The following is a 12,862-nucleotide window of genomic DNA, read 5'->3' on the forward strand; positions in this document are numbered from 1 at the left end:
AGAGAGGGGGAGTCCATTGGTCTGATGCGCAAGAGAACCAGCGTGGGGCACAGCCTCGTCTCAACGCCCACAGCATAAGAAACTCTTTGGTTGCTCCAAGGAAAGACACTCCAAATACCTGAAATTGGCAGATTTTTCACCACTCTGAGGAAATAGTAATAAGAGCGAGAGGCACGCCACCCCCAGGGCAGCACCGAGCTGTGTGCACCGCCGGGCACTGTGCGTTCTGACTCTTCTCCAGTCCCTCCAGTTTGGATCACAAGCCAGGGCGACCACCTTCTCAGGAACTAATGTTCTTTTATAGCAAAGGCTGTAGGACTCTTCGTCCTCCTCCTCCTGGGCCCACACTGGACCTCCATCTGTGGTGGCCCGGCCTTTCTCATGCCTACACTCCTTTCTCACCAGCACCTTGCTCCCATTAGCAGCTCAGTGTCCACAGTCTGCGGTGGCCTGATGTCGAAGGAGCCAGCCACGGTCCAGCCACAGCGACCACCAGGACGAGGAACTGTGTGTGTATGCCCTGGAGAGCCCTGCCACTCGCACATGCCACACTGCAGGTACATCCGCACCTGCCAAAGCAAGGTTTCTGACTGCAGCCCACAGAAAACTGAGTCCTGAGACACTCCCCAAGATCAAGTGCTTTAGGTCAGATAACCGAGAAGGAGCCAGCCACGGTCCAGCCACAGCGACCACCAGGACGAGGAACTGTGTGTGTATGCCCTGGAGAGCCCTGCCACTCGCACATGCCACACTGCAGGTACATCCGCACCTGCCAAAGCAAGGTTTCTGACTGCAGCCCACAGAAAACTGAGTCCTGAGACACTCCCCAAGATCAAGTGCTTTAGGTCAGATAACCGAGGGAAACGTCGTGTATTATGTCCGCCACGTTACCACAGAAGTCTGAAAAGTCCTGTGAGAAGAAAAACCTGCTCATCTGTCACTCTTTTCCTAAAGTTGGTAGGTCCCAGAAGTTGCTTTGTTAAGTAGCACCTGTTCACAGCCCCTCTGAGCTGAAGTTCTGGTGCACACACTTGAGGAGGGACATTCTGTAAGATTCCACCATAACGGGTCAGTTGGGCCCTAAAATGCCCAGGAGTAGGAAAAGCGTACGTGGGCATTTCAGGGACTCTTGAGTCTTTCCTACAGAGTAAAAATCTCAAGGTCAACTCTCACGTAAGCTCACCCCTCACCAGCTCACCCCTGAGTGTAAGGTAGAATCTGCAGTGACAAAAAGGTGGCAGTTTCAGCTCAGAAGGACAACAGAGCAACCAGTTGGGACCTTAGAAGTGAGTTTTGACAGCCTGTGTGGGCGAAGGCACTGATTCCTCCACATGTTAGAGCGAAATCGCTCACCGGGTAACCCTCCTCCATCTTCGTGATTGGAAGTCAGGGAAAAGAGAAAGCCCCAGCTATGTCTGTGGAAGCAGGTAATGGAGCCCCAGAGAGGTGGTAGGTAGGAGGATGTGGCCCCACGCTGGGCTGAGGAAAGACAGTCACAGCTGTACAATCCGGGAAGACGCCATGAGCTGAGAACAGAAAGTGCTGTCCCTTCTAGAGCACTTACTCCATGTCTGGCCCTGTTTGAAGGGCTTTACATCTACTAGCCCATTTACTTTGCAAGACAATCCCACGTGGTAGAGGATCACCTCTGCTTTGCAGATACATAAACCGAGGCACAGGGCGGTCGCACGCCTTGCCTGTGGTGCAAGTGAGTGCATGGTGAAACTGGGGCTCGAAGCCAGGGAGTCAGACTCCAGCACCTGCGGCCTTCGGGCTGGCCCAGGGTGCAGTCTGTGCATTCTCCCTTCCACGTGAACAGCCTAGAGAAGCATTTGAGGGTAGCGTCATGGAAGCAGTGGGCACACTACCAAGTGGTGGGAAGACTAATCCTCTTTGTGTCTTGCCACACTGAGATCTCAGGATATTCCAGAGATGGTAGGAAAATCTGGGGCTTCCAAAGCTGAAGCCATGGGTAGGTGAGAAGCCTTGGATTTGAAGGCGTTCCAGGAATACCCCAGGATCCAGGCTTTCCAGAAACTTTTGTATGGACAAGTCTTCGGTGAGAGCATCCAGGGATGTTCTCCTATCCCAAGGGCTCTGGAGGAGGCAGTGTTGTCCCTGAGTGTCTGAACGGGCATCAGAACCATCTGGAACCTTGTTGCAGTGCAGGTGGCCGGGCCTGCCTGGGGCTTCTGCTGCAGACGGTTGGGCTAGGGGTGGAATTTGCACTTGCTACAAGATCTCAGCTTATTGGCCTTGCTGGTCCGAGGCCCAGTTTTGGGGACCACAGGTCTGGTGTCCCTCTGGTGATTCAGCAGCTGCTCTCATTTCACATTTGCCACTCACCTAGAATTTGTCCCTCATGACTCCAGCACCTTTTTCTTCCACTTGATTTGTCCTTTCACCCCCTTCTGGAGTCAGAGTAGCTGCTATGTCCTATAAGCCTGTCCTTTCACCAAAATCTGGGTGTCTCACAGAGCAGGGACTGCTTCAGTGCTGTCCCAGAACACCCTGTGTCTGTCATGGGTGGTAGATTGTTTCAGTGTTTGTTGAGTCAGTGAATAGACTGATCTACCTAGAGGCCATTCCTCTAGAGAGGATGCCTGGGGGCCCAGGCACAGTGGTGAGTGCTGCTAAGACCCTGTGCTATGCAGGCTGAGACCACACGGGAGGCCTGAGTTTCATTCCCAGACTAACCTAAAGGCCAGCCTCCTAGATACTCAGGAGGTTGAGGTAGGAGGATCTCAACACAGTGAGATCCTGTCTTCAAAAAGAAGAGCATATCTGGGAATCCCATCTGGATTCACCATCCTATGGGCTGCGAGATCTCAGTCTTGCTCCTACTGTTCCTCTAAATGTCTGTCTCCAGTGCTTCGCCGCGTTGCCCAATCAGACCTTCCCACTCAGCCATACACTATGCAGGATAGGTAGGGGGTCACGTAATTCACTGTCTGAGTTTAAACACTTCTGAGTATAAAAATGAGAACTGTTGATAGTAATAACTCATTTAGGGTTAAAAGAACATAAACAGGAACCATCCTGGGAAAGCCTAGGGATGGCCACCCTGCTGGACTGTTCTCATGCGAGCCTGCTGATCTTCCGATGGCTTCTTCAGGACAAGTGTCCATCCTCTGTCAAGCTGTGGACAGAGCCCCACGGTGGACAGCATATGACGCTGTGATAGAGTTGGGGCAGGGCAAGGACGTTGAGGTCACTTACCTAGTGCCATATACCTGGCAGGCCTCTGGCATGGGCCGTCCCTGTAAAACATGTATAAAGTTGCTAACAAAGAGTTTGTGGAACTGCACATGCTCCATCCAATACAACTCATGGAACATTAAGAACTAAAAGCCAGGTCCAGAAGGGCTGTGTTCCTGAGGGACTTCTCCAGAAGGTACCACTGCTCTGAACACTTTAGTCTCAGGGGCCACTTGGAAGCTAGTGTTATGGAGCCTGGGTCTCTGTCAAAATGGAGGCTGACAGAGGCTTGGGAGATTGGGAGCAAAGCAAAGGCTGATGGGATCTCGGGCAAGGAAAGACAAGAGCTTTGCATCCCTCAGTCTGGTGCCAAGGCCAGGAACACACCCAAAAGCAGGGCAGAGCCTCTTCCCGTTCACACTTCTCCTGTGCCGAGATCCAAGCACTCCCATGTGGGCCATTCAGTCATTCGGTACAAAGCAGCCCAGGAACAAAACCACATTTTACAGCCTGGTTTGTCTGGGAAAATCAATTCCAAATTCCAAACAACAGACTGGAACATGAACTAAGGGACACAGCCCATTTGTAAGTTGGGGCTGTCTGAGACCAGTGCACTAGCTAATCCCAGTGGAAAACAGCAGTCTGCTGTGGTCTTCACTACCAGTGGAAGGAATCACTGGTCTGCTAAATGAGACAGGGCAAGAATGGTTACACTTTAGACATGAGCAAAAAAATGTTGCTGCTGAAACTAAAACACCTGAATGTGCAATAGTGGTTGGAATTTAGGGATTGGTTGCTGGGGAGAAAAGCCACTAAGAAAGTGAAGCTAGAGTTCCCAGGAAAACTGTTTGTAAAGATTGTGAGCTGATGAGGTTCTGGTGCCCGAGCTCATCTCTTCATGGGTACATCCCACCCCTCCCAGGTTTGTCTTTGGAGCCCGGGGCCTTCTAACCCATATGCTATACACGGTGCAGAGCATGACTTGAGCCTCTTCAAGTCATATCTCCCTAGCTCATCCCCAGTACATCTGGAGCGGAAATGATGGAAGAGGCGTCAACCTGGAGCTACCTACATAAACTTTACCTGCTCTGATCTGGAAAACACAGCCCTCTCCCAGAAACACACTTGGGAGCTAGGGCTGATTTTTTCCCCTCTGCCACTACAGAATCTACTCCAATGAATAGGAAGAGGTGAATACTTCCTCAGATGACCACAAACCAGCACAGAGACAGAAGAAATATGAGACAACAAGGAAATAGCTCTTCCCCAAGGGAGCACAATAACCCCTTACCAGCAACAGACAGCACGAAAGAATTCATAGGAATGTAAGCAAAAGAATTCCAAATATTCATTGTAACAATACTCAACGAAATGCAAGAGCAATCAGTTCCAGGAAATCAGAAAATTATTCCATTACATGACAGAGGAATTTGATAAAGAGATAGGTACCCTAAATTTCTGGCAATAAAAAATATAATATAAGAAATTAAAATCTCCCTCAAAAGCATTAATAGCAGATTGGACCATGCAGAAGAAAAACTTTCTAAGCTTGAAGACAAGTCTCTAACATAGACCAAACCACCAAAAGCAATGAAAAAATAACAAAAAATATGAGGCTAACATACAGGAAATTCTAGACACCATTAAATGTCCAAATATCAGTATAATGGGTATTCCAGAAGGTGAAAAAACTCTTTCATGAAATACAACTGAAAACTTTTCAAATGTAGAGAAAAATGGAGAAATTCAGACTCAGGAAATATAAAGAACTCCAAATAGAATCAACGTAAAATATCCTTCACATGGCACATCATAGCCAGATTGGTAAAAATCAAAAACAAAGAAAATATTCTCAAAGTGGCAAGAGATAAACATCAAGTTACTTACAAAGGTTATTCTATTAGGCTAACATCACACCTCTCAACTGAAACAACGCAGGTGAGAAAAGAGTGGGAAGACATATTCAAAACACTAAAATAAAGATGCACTCAAGTAAGAATACTATACCTGGCAAGATTATCCTTCAAATGGGAAGAACAAATAAAATTAAAATTATTCTCAGATAAAAAAGAACTGAAAGAATTCACCAATACTAGACCAGCTTTTCAAGAACTTCTGAAAGGAGTACTGTATTAGGAAAACTAGAGACAAACAGAATAAGAGAACAAAAAACAACCAAGAAAATGGCTAACAAATTGGCAGGGATAAATCTGAAAATATCAGTAATAACACTGAATGTTAATGGATTAAATTCTTCAATTAAAAGGCACAGACTTGCTAAATGGATAGAAAAAAAAATAGAAGCTCTCCATATGCTGCTTACAAGAAACACATCTCACCAATAAAGACATGCATAGCCTGAAAATGAAGGCCTGGAAAAGATATTCCATGCAAATGGAAACTAAAAAATGACTGGCGTCATGAAATTAATACCAGACAAAATAGAATTCAAGACAAAAGCTCTAAGAAGAGACAAAGAAGGGTACCAAATAGTACTAAAACAGCTAATTCACCAAGAAGATTTCATATTTATAAAAACCTATGTTTCCATTAATGCTACATGAAAAAGAGACTACTATATCTAAGGGGAGAGTGCAATGCAATAATCATTGGGGATCATAGCATACCACCATCACCTCTGGACAGATCATCTAGACAAAAAATAAACAAAGAGACACAACGTCTAAATGATACCATAAATTAAATGGACTTGACAGACATCATAGAATATTTCATCAAACAACTAAAAAAAGCACATTTTTCTCACCTCCACCTGGAACGTTCTTGAAGGTCTACCACATGATAGGACACAAAGCAAATCTTTACAAATTCAAATGTACAGAAACTATATTCAGCATCTTTTCTTTTTTTTTTTCTTTTTTCAGAGATATTTTTGCTATAAGGCATGTGTGCTCACCAGAGAGACAGAAAGCAAGAAATCACCCCTCCCAGGGGGAATAGTCATGCCACAATCACTTTTTCTCCATTCTCTTAGGATCTTGAGCATGCATGCACACATGCCCAGTGTGAGTTTCAAGTCACCAGGTCTGGACTTGAACCATAGTCAACTATGTGGTAGTCCAGCAACATAATCGTTATGCCATCTCCTGGTCCCTCTAAGCATCTTCTTTAACCACAATGGATTAAACTTGAAATCAGCTACAGAAAGAACCCTAAACAACACACACACACACACACACACACACACGGAAATTAAACAACTTACTCCTGAAGAAATTAACAGTGAAATCATAAGCTTCATTGAAACCAATGAAACAAACACACAAGCTTTCACAACCAATGGGTCAGCAAAAGCAGTCATAAGACAGAAGTTCATAGTAATTAGTGCCACAAGGGAAAAAAAAAAAAAAACCAGAAAGAAGGCAAACAGACAACCTAATGATGCATCTCAGAGAACTGGAAACACAACAACTACAAATACCATGAGGAAAGAAATAATAAAGATTAAAGTAGAAATAAGTGAAATGGAGAATAAAAGAACTGTGCAGAAAATAAACCAAATGTTGGTTCTTCGAGAATATAAACAAAATTGACACACCATTAGCTAAACTAATCAAGAAGAACAGAGAAACTAGATAAATAAAATTATCAGTGAAACAGGCAATATTACAAAGAACATAACAGAAATGCAAAAGATCATGAAAGGAAACTATGCACAATTATATACCAACAAACAAAAAAAAACCTAGACAAGATGGATAATTTCTGGACACATAATTTACCAAGATTGAACCAGGAAGAAATAGAAACCCTGGATAGATCAATAACAAGCAATGTAATTGAATGAATAATGAATAGTCTCCCAACAAAGAAAAGCCCAGGTCCTGATGGCTTCACTTCCAAATTCTACAAAACATTTAAAGAAGAACTAACTCGATTCTCCTCAAACTATTTCTAAAAATGAAAAAGGAAGGAATTCTGTTAAATCCATTCTATGAAGCATCTAGCACCCTGATCCACAAAACAGACATGGACATAAGAACAGAAGATTTTTAAAAAAGACAAATATTTCTGATGAATGAAAATGGAAAGTTTCTCAAGATACTAGCAAATTGTATCCAACCACACATTAAAATAATTAAACACCATAACCAGGTAGGCTTTATTTCAGGGATGCAAGAGTAGTTCAACATACACAAAACGGTAAGTGTACTACATCACAGTAACAGAAGGAAAGATAAAACTCATGATCTTATCGATCAACGAAGAAAAAGCATTTGATAAAATGCGACATCCCTTCATGATTAAGACACTTAGCAAAATTGGCATGGAAGGGGTGTTCCTCAACACAATAAAAGCTGTATGTTACAAACCCATAGCTAACATCATGGTGAATGGGGGAGAGCCAGCTTTTCCGATAAAAACTGGAACAATACAAGGTTGCCCACTTTCTCCATTCCTTTTAGACATAGTACTGGAAGTCCTAGCCAATGCAATAAGGTCAAGAAAGAAAATAAAAGACATTGAAATAGGAGAAGAGGAAGTAAAACTATCTCTATTTGCAAATTATATGATTATATACATGGAAAATGCACAAGAATTCACAATAAAATCCTGGAAATGATAAATGAATGCAGTAAAGTGGCAGCATACAAAATTAACATACAAAAATCTAGAGCATTTTTATACATTAACAATGAAAAACTTTGGTAGAACTGAAGGAAAAAAATCCCATTTACAGTAACCACACACACACACAAAAGATACCTAGGAATAAATCTAACCAAAGAAGTGAAAGATTTGTAGAGGCCTTTATATATATATATATATATACCTCTACAGAGAAACTATGAAAAACCTAAAAAAGAAATTGAAAATGATACAAAAAAGTGTAAAGACATCCCATGTTCCTGAACTGGCAGAGCTTATAAAATCAAAATGTCAATCCTACCCAAATTAATCTACATATTCGATGAAATTCTGATTAAGTTACCAGAGATAGTCCTCATAGAAATAGAACAAACAATCATAAATTTGTCTGAAACCATAAAAGGCCTGTAGTACCAAAACAATACCACGCAAAAGAATAAAGTAGGAAGCATCTCACTTCCTGACTTCAAAATAAATTACAAAGCTGTGTTCATCAAAACAGAATGGTATTTGGCACAAAAACAGGCATGTAGACCAGTGGAACAGTTAGAGAACCCAGAAATAAACCCCAAAGGATACAGCCAAATGATTTTGGCAAAAGCACATGACAATCCATTGGGGGAAAAAATCTCTTCAACAAATGGAGATGAAAAAACTGGATATCCACATAAAAAAAAAACCCCTCAACAAAAGGAAATGAAAAAACTGGATATCCACATAAAAAAAAAAATGAAACTGGACCCCTATCTTTCACCACTAACAAAAATCAATTTAAAATGGATCAAAGATCTAAACATAAAACCTCAGGACCAGTAGGTGGCATGATGGTTAAGGTGTTGAACTCTCACATGGTCAATGGTGCTTCAGGTCCCAGTCTCGGCAACTTGAAAATCATCCCAGATATGTGTATGTGCATGCCCAAAATCCCAGGAGGAGAAGGGATTGTGTGACCATCTCCTTTGTGGGGTGGTTTCTCACCTTTCCTGTCTCTGTATCTCTCTCCATCTCTCTCTGGCAAAAGCATGCAACGTATGGCAAAAACAAAACAAAACCAAAACCCTCCAACTATAAAACTACTGGTGGAAAACACAGAAAAATCTTTTGGAGACATCAGAGTAAGGAAACATTTCATAAGTATGTCACCCAAAGCAGAGGCAATCATTTCTAAAATAGTGGGATTATATCAGGTTAAAAAGGTTCTACACAGCAAAAGAAGTAATAATTAAAGTGAAGAGACAACTCTCAGAATGGGAGAATATACTGGGTTATCAGGAAAGTCATTATTCATTTTTGCATAGAAAAAATATGTCATGACTTTCCTGACAATATTTGCAAACTATGCCTCATATAAGGAACTAATAACCAGAATATGCAGGGAGCTCAAGTATCTTACCTGCAAAAGAGTAATCAATCCAATTAAAAGATGAGCAAATGAGCTCTCCAAGGAAGAAAAATGAACAGCCAAAAAGTATAAGAAAATCTACTCAACAACTCTTATGGTAAGAAAAATGCAAATCAAAACCACAATGAAATACCGCTTAACCCTAGTCACAATGGCTAGTATTAAAAAAGAAAGAAAGATAAGTGCTGGCAAGGCATCAGTGAAAAGGGAACTCTCCTACACAGTTGGTGGGAATGTAAATTAATACAGCCACTGTGGAGAACTACATTGAAGTTCCTCAGAAACCTACAACTAGAACTACATACGATCCACTCTTAGATATCTTTCCAAAGGATAGGAAAACAGTCAGAAAAACACTTGCACATCCATGTTTATTATAACATTATACACAATTGCTAGGACATGGAGTCAACCCAAATGTCCAAGAACAGATAAGTGGATTGAAAAAATGTGGCACATATACACCATGGAATGAAAAAATGCTCAAAAATAAAAAAAAAAAAAAAAAAAAAAAAAAAAAAAGAAAGAAAGAAAAAAAGAAAAAGAAAAAAAATGAGTCCCTAACATTTGATACAAAGTGGATGAATATAGAAGATTGAATGTTAGGTGAAGCATGTCAGATTATGAAAGACAGGCATTATATGTCCCCACTTAATATATCGTAAATGTCTGCACTCTATAGCAGAACTGAATGATTGCAAGATATAACAGCAGAGAGAACAATTGTATATCCTAGACACAGTATAGGAGAGAGGTATGTACTGAGGGAGGGAGAGAGAGGATCGGGGAATAAAAAAACATTTAACATACACAAAAATAAAGTTATCCATTGATGATAATGCATATGGAAATATCTTTGACTTGACTAATATGCACTGTATTCATGCTGGGAAAAACCATGTTGTACACTGTATAGATGTACAGTGATTAAATGCAAATTTTAAAAATGTTTCTATGAGCCAGCAGATAGCATATTGGTTACATCACTGGACTCCTACATGGTTGATCATGATTTGAGTCCTGGACCTGGTGGCTTGAAACTCATGTTGGGCATGTGTGTGTACATGCCCAAGATTCCAGAAGGAGAATGGAGAAGGAATTGCAGCATGACATTCCCCTGGTGGTGGTGGAGGGGGTGTTTTCTCATGCACCTTCTCACTCTCTCTCTCTCTCTCTCTCTCTCTCCCTCTGGTGAGTGCATGCATCCTCAGAAAAAACTGTACCAAAAAAAGGTTTTAAAAATGTGAGCTAAGCACATACATTAAAATTCACAAAGTGAAAAAAAAAAAAAAACTGAGAGTGAGTGATCCTATGACGACTTTTAATAGATTAGGTTAAAAAAATTATATATGTCTCGCAAAGATTCTTTGCCTTACATTATTCTATTTAAGCTTTGTTTCCTATCAGCATAAAGGCCACTATTCAAACAAGTGCCAGTAGCTCTCTGGGGCAGTTAGGTATGTTAGTATCAACTGCATCAGTTATGAACACCAGCAACACCCCAGGTGTCACACTCACATATAGAACAGTGTGCAGGCACACCTCATTTTAGAGCCCTTTGCTTCACTGCATGTGTTACAGAATGAAGGTTTGTGGCAAACATGCGTCAAGCAAGTCTGCTGATTCCACTCCTCCATGTGCTCACATCATGTCTGTTCGTCCCATTTTGGTCATTCTCACAATAGTTCAGACTTTGTCTTTGTATCTGTTACAGTGATCTGTGATCAATGAGCTTTAATGTTACTATAGAAATGGTTTGGGGATGTCACAATCCATGCCCACAGAAATAGCAAACTTAACCAATAAATGCCACATGAGTTCTGGGGAAAAAAAAGGAGTAAACCAATGAACTCCAGATCAAAGCCCAAGCCCTCTGATAAGATCATGTGCTCATTATCAGGACACTCTGTCATCAAGTTATTTTTAGGCCAGGCACTGGGACTCTCAGCACTGCATGATTGCAGTGTGGCACAGGTGGCCCCAAATTAGGGCAGGTTGTGTTTTTCTCTCTTTCAGAGCAAAGTGCTGCGTTTGTTTGAGAAATGTAAGAATGCTTCCTGTTCAGCAGTGAGTTTTTTCCCAACTCTGAGGCCAAGTTTTACTGTGTATCTGGAAAACCAGGAGAGATTAAACAAGACTCTCTTAAGCTAAAACTATATACAATTCTTTCACATATGTATTTACACATAAACTTTAAGAATATAAACTCTAACACACTGTATGTTTAAAAAGTGACTTATTAGATTTTTATGATGCTTATTCACCTTTAATTGCTATACATTTTTATAACACGCAATATACATAAAGTATGTGACAATCTAGCCATGGATATTGCCGTGTTCATACTTGTCCTTTTTCATTTTTTTTAAGAGGTCTTAGCCTTAGGCCACACGTGCTTGCCAGAGAGAGAGACAGAGACAGAAACAGTGAGAGGGTAAGTGAGAAAACATGCCCCGGGGGGATGGCCATGCCACAATCCCTTCTCCTCCATTCTCTTCTCAGGATTTTGGGCACACACGCACGCACAAGCATTCGCACCCGGCATGAATTCTAAGCCACTGAGTCCAGGACTCAAACCGCGGTTGACTACATGAGAGTTCAGTGGCATAACCAATGCATCATCTGCTGGTCTCAGAGCTGTGTCCATCCTTCAACAGAGAGCTTCACTCACTAGGCTTTCAGCGCTATTGGAACAAATGACACAGGCCGGTTGTTAACGCAGATGTGTGGCATAACTGCACCGGGGGATGGAAGCTCTGCGTGGGTCTCACTGGTTACAGCCCAGGTGTCCGCAGGGCTGGCTCCTTCCAGAAGCCTTCTCGGGTTCTGCAGGCTGCAGTCTTCCTGGTGCCTCACTCCCTCCTCCATCTTCAGAGTCGCACAGCCTCTCCCATGGCCACACTCCGGTGCAGGTGGGAAAGGTACTCTGAGCCTAAGGAATTGTGTGTTGGTGACCCAGACATCGCTCCACCTCAAGGTCATGGTCATAATTACCCCTACAAAGCCCCCTTGCCATGTGAGATCACAGAGCAGGGACTCCTGAGATTCGGGTGTGGGTGTCTCAGGGAGCCTCGTCCTGCCCGCCAGAGTCACAACCAACTCCTTCTCACTGCCCTCCTAAGTCTAAAATTACCATGGCTTTCTCTCCCTTTGAGACAATGTCCACTGGTCATGATCTTCTGTTCCCTGGAAAGAGAAAGAGAATCAAAGTCCAAGGCGTTCTGTTTCCCATGAAGGGTCAGGGGTGGCATCACTCGGAGAATCCCAGCATTGACAGGAACCAAGAAGGAATCAAGTCCAGGGACCCCCAAGCCTGCGACGGTCGGTGCTCCTAGCACGCAGCTCACTGACCACTCCTCAGGGGTCTGGGGCACTCGTCCTCGCTGAAATCTCTCTCTCCCTGTGCTTCTTTCCCGCTCTTTGATGGGCAGAACCTAGTGGTTGTGGATGTCCACACCAGCCTCACTCACCTCCAGCATTTCTCTTCTTGCTGACCCCAGCCTCGCGACTCCAGCTGCCTTCTGCCTAACGGTGATTCCGGCTCCCAGTCCTGCAAGCTCCGCCCGGCTCTCCACCCAGAACCTGCAGGTGTCTGGTAGCCCTTAGCCCTGAGCTGGCCAGGGCTGACTCAGTATGTCCGGGTGACGCTCT

General features: G+C 42.9%; 1 long non-coding RNA gene across 1 annotated transcript in view; it reads right to left on the reverse strand.

Moving 5' to 3' along the window:
- Positions 1-11,798: 11,798 nt before the first annotated feature.
- The window catches only part of LOC106736104 (uncharacterized), a 2,456-nt gene continuing 1,392 nt past the window's right edge, over positions 11,799-12,862 (reverse strand). The window contains exon 3 of the long non-coding RNA XR_001371220.2: positions 11,799-12,397. This is a non-coding gene — a long non-coding RNA (uncharacterized LOC106736104). The remainder of the gene's footprint in view (positions 12,398-12,862) is intronic.

This window comes from Tupaia chinensis, unplaced genomic scaffold, assembly GCF_000334495.1.
Source record: "Tupaia chinensis unplaced genomic scaffold, TupChi_1.0 Scaffold000644_1, whole genome shotgun sequence".
NCBI classification, from domain to species: Eukaryota; Metazoa; Chordata; class Mammalia; order Scandentia; family Tupaiidae; genus Tupaia; species Tupaia belangeri.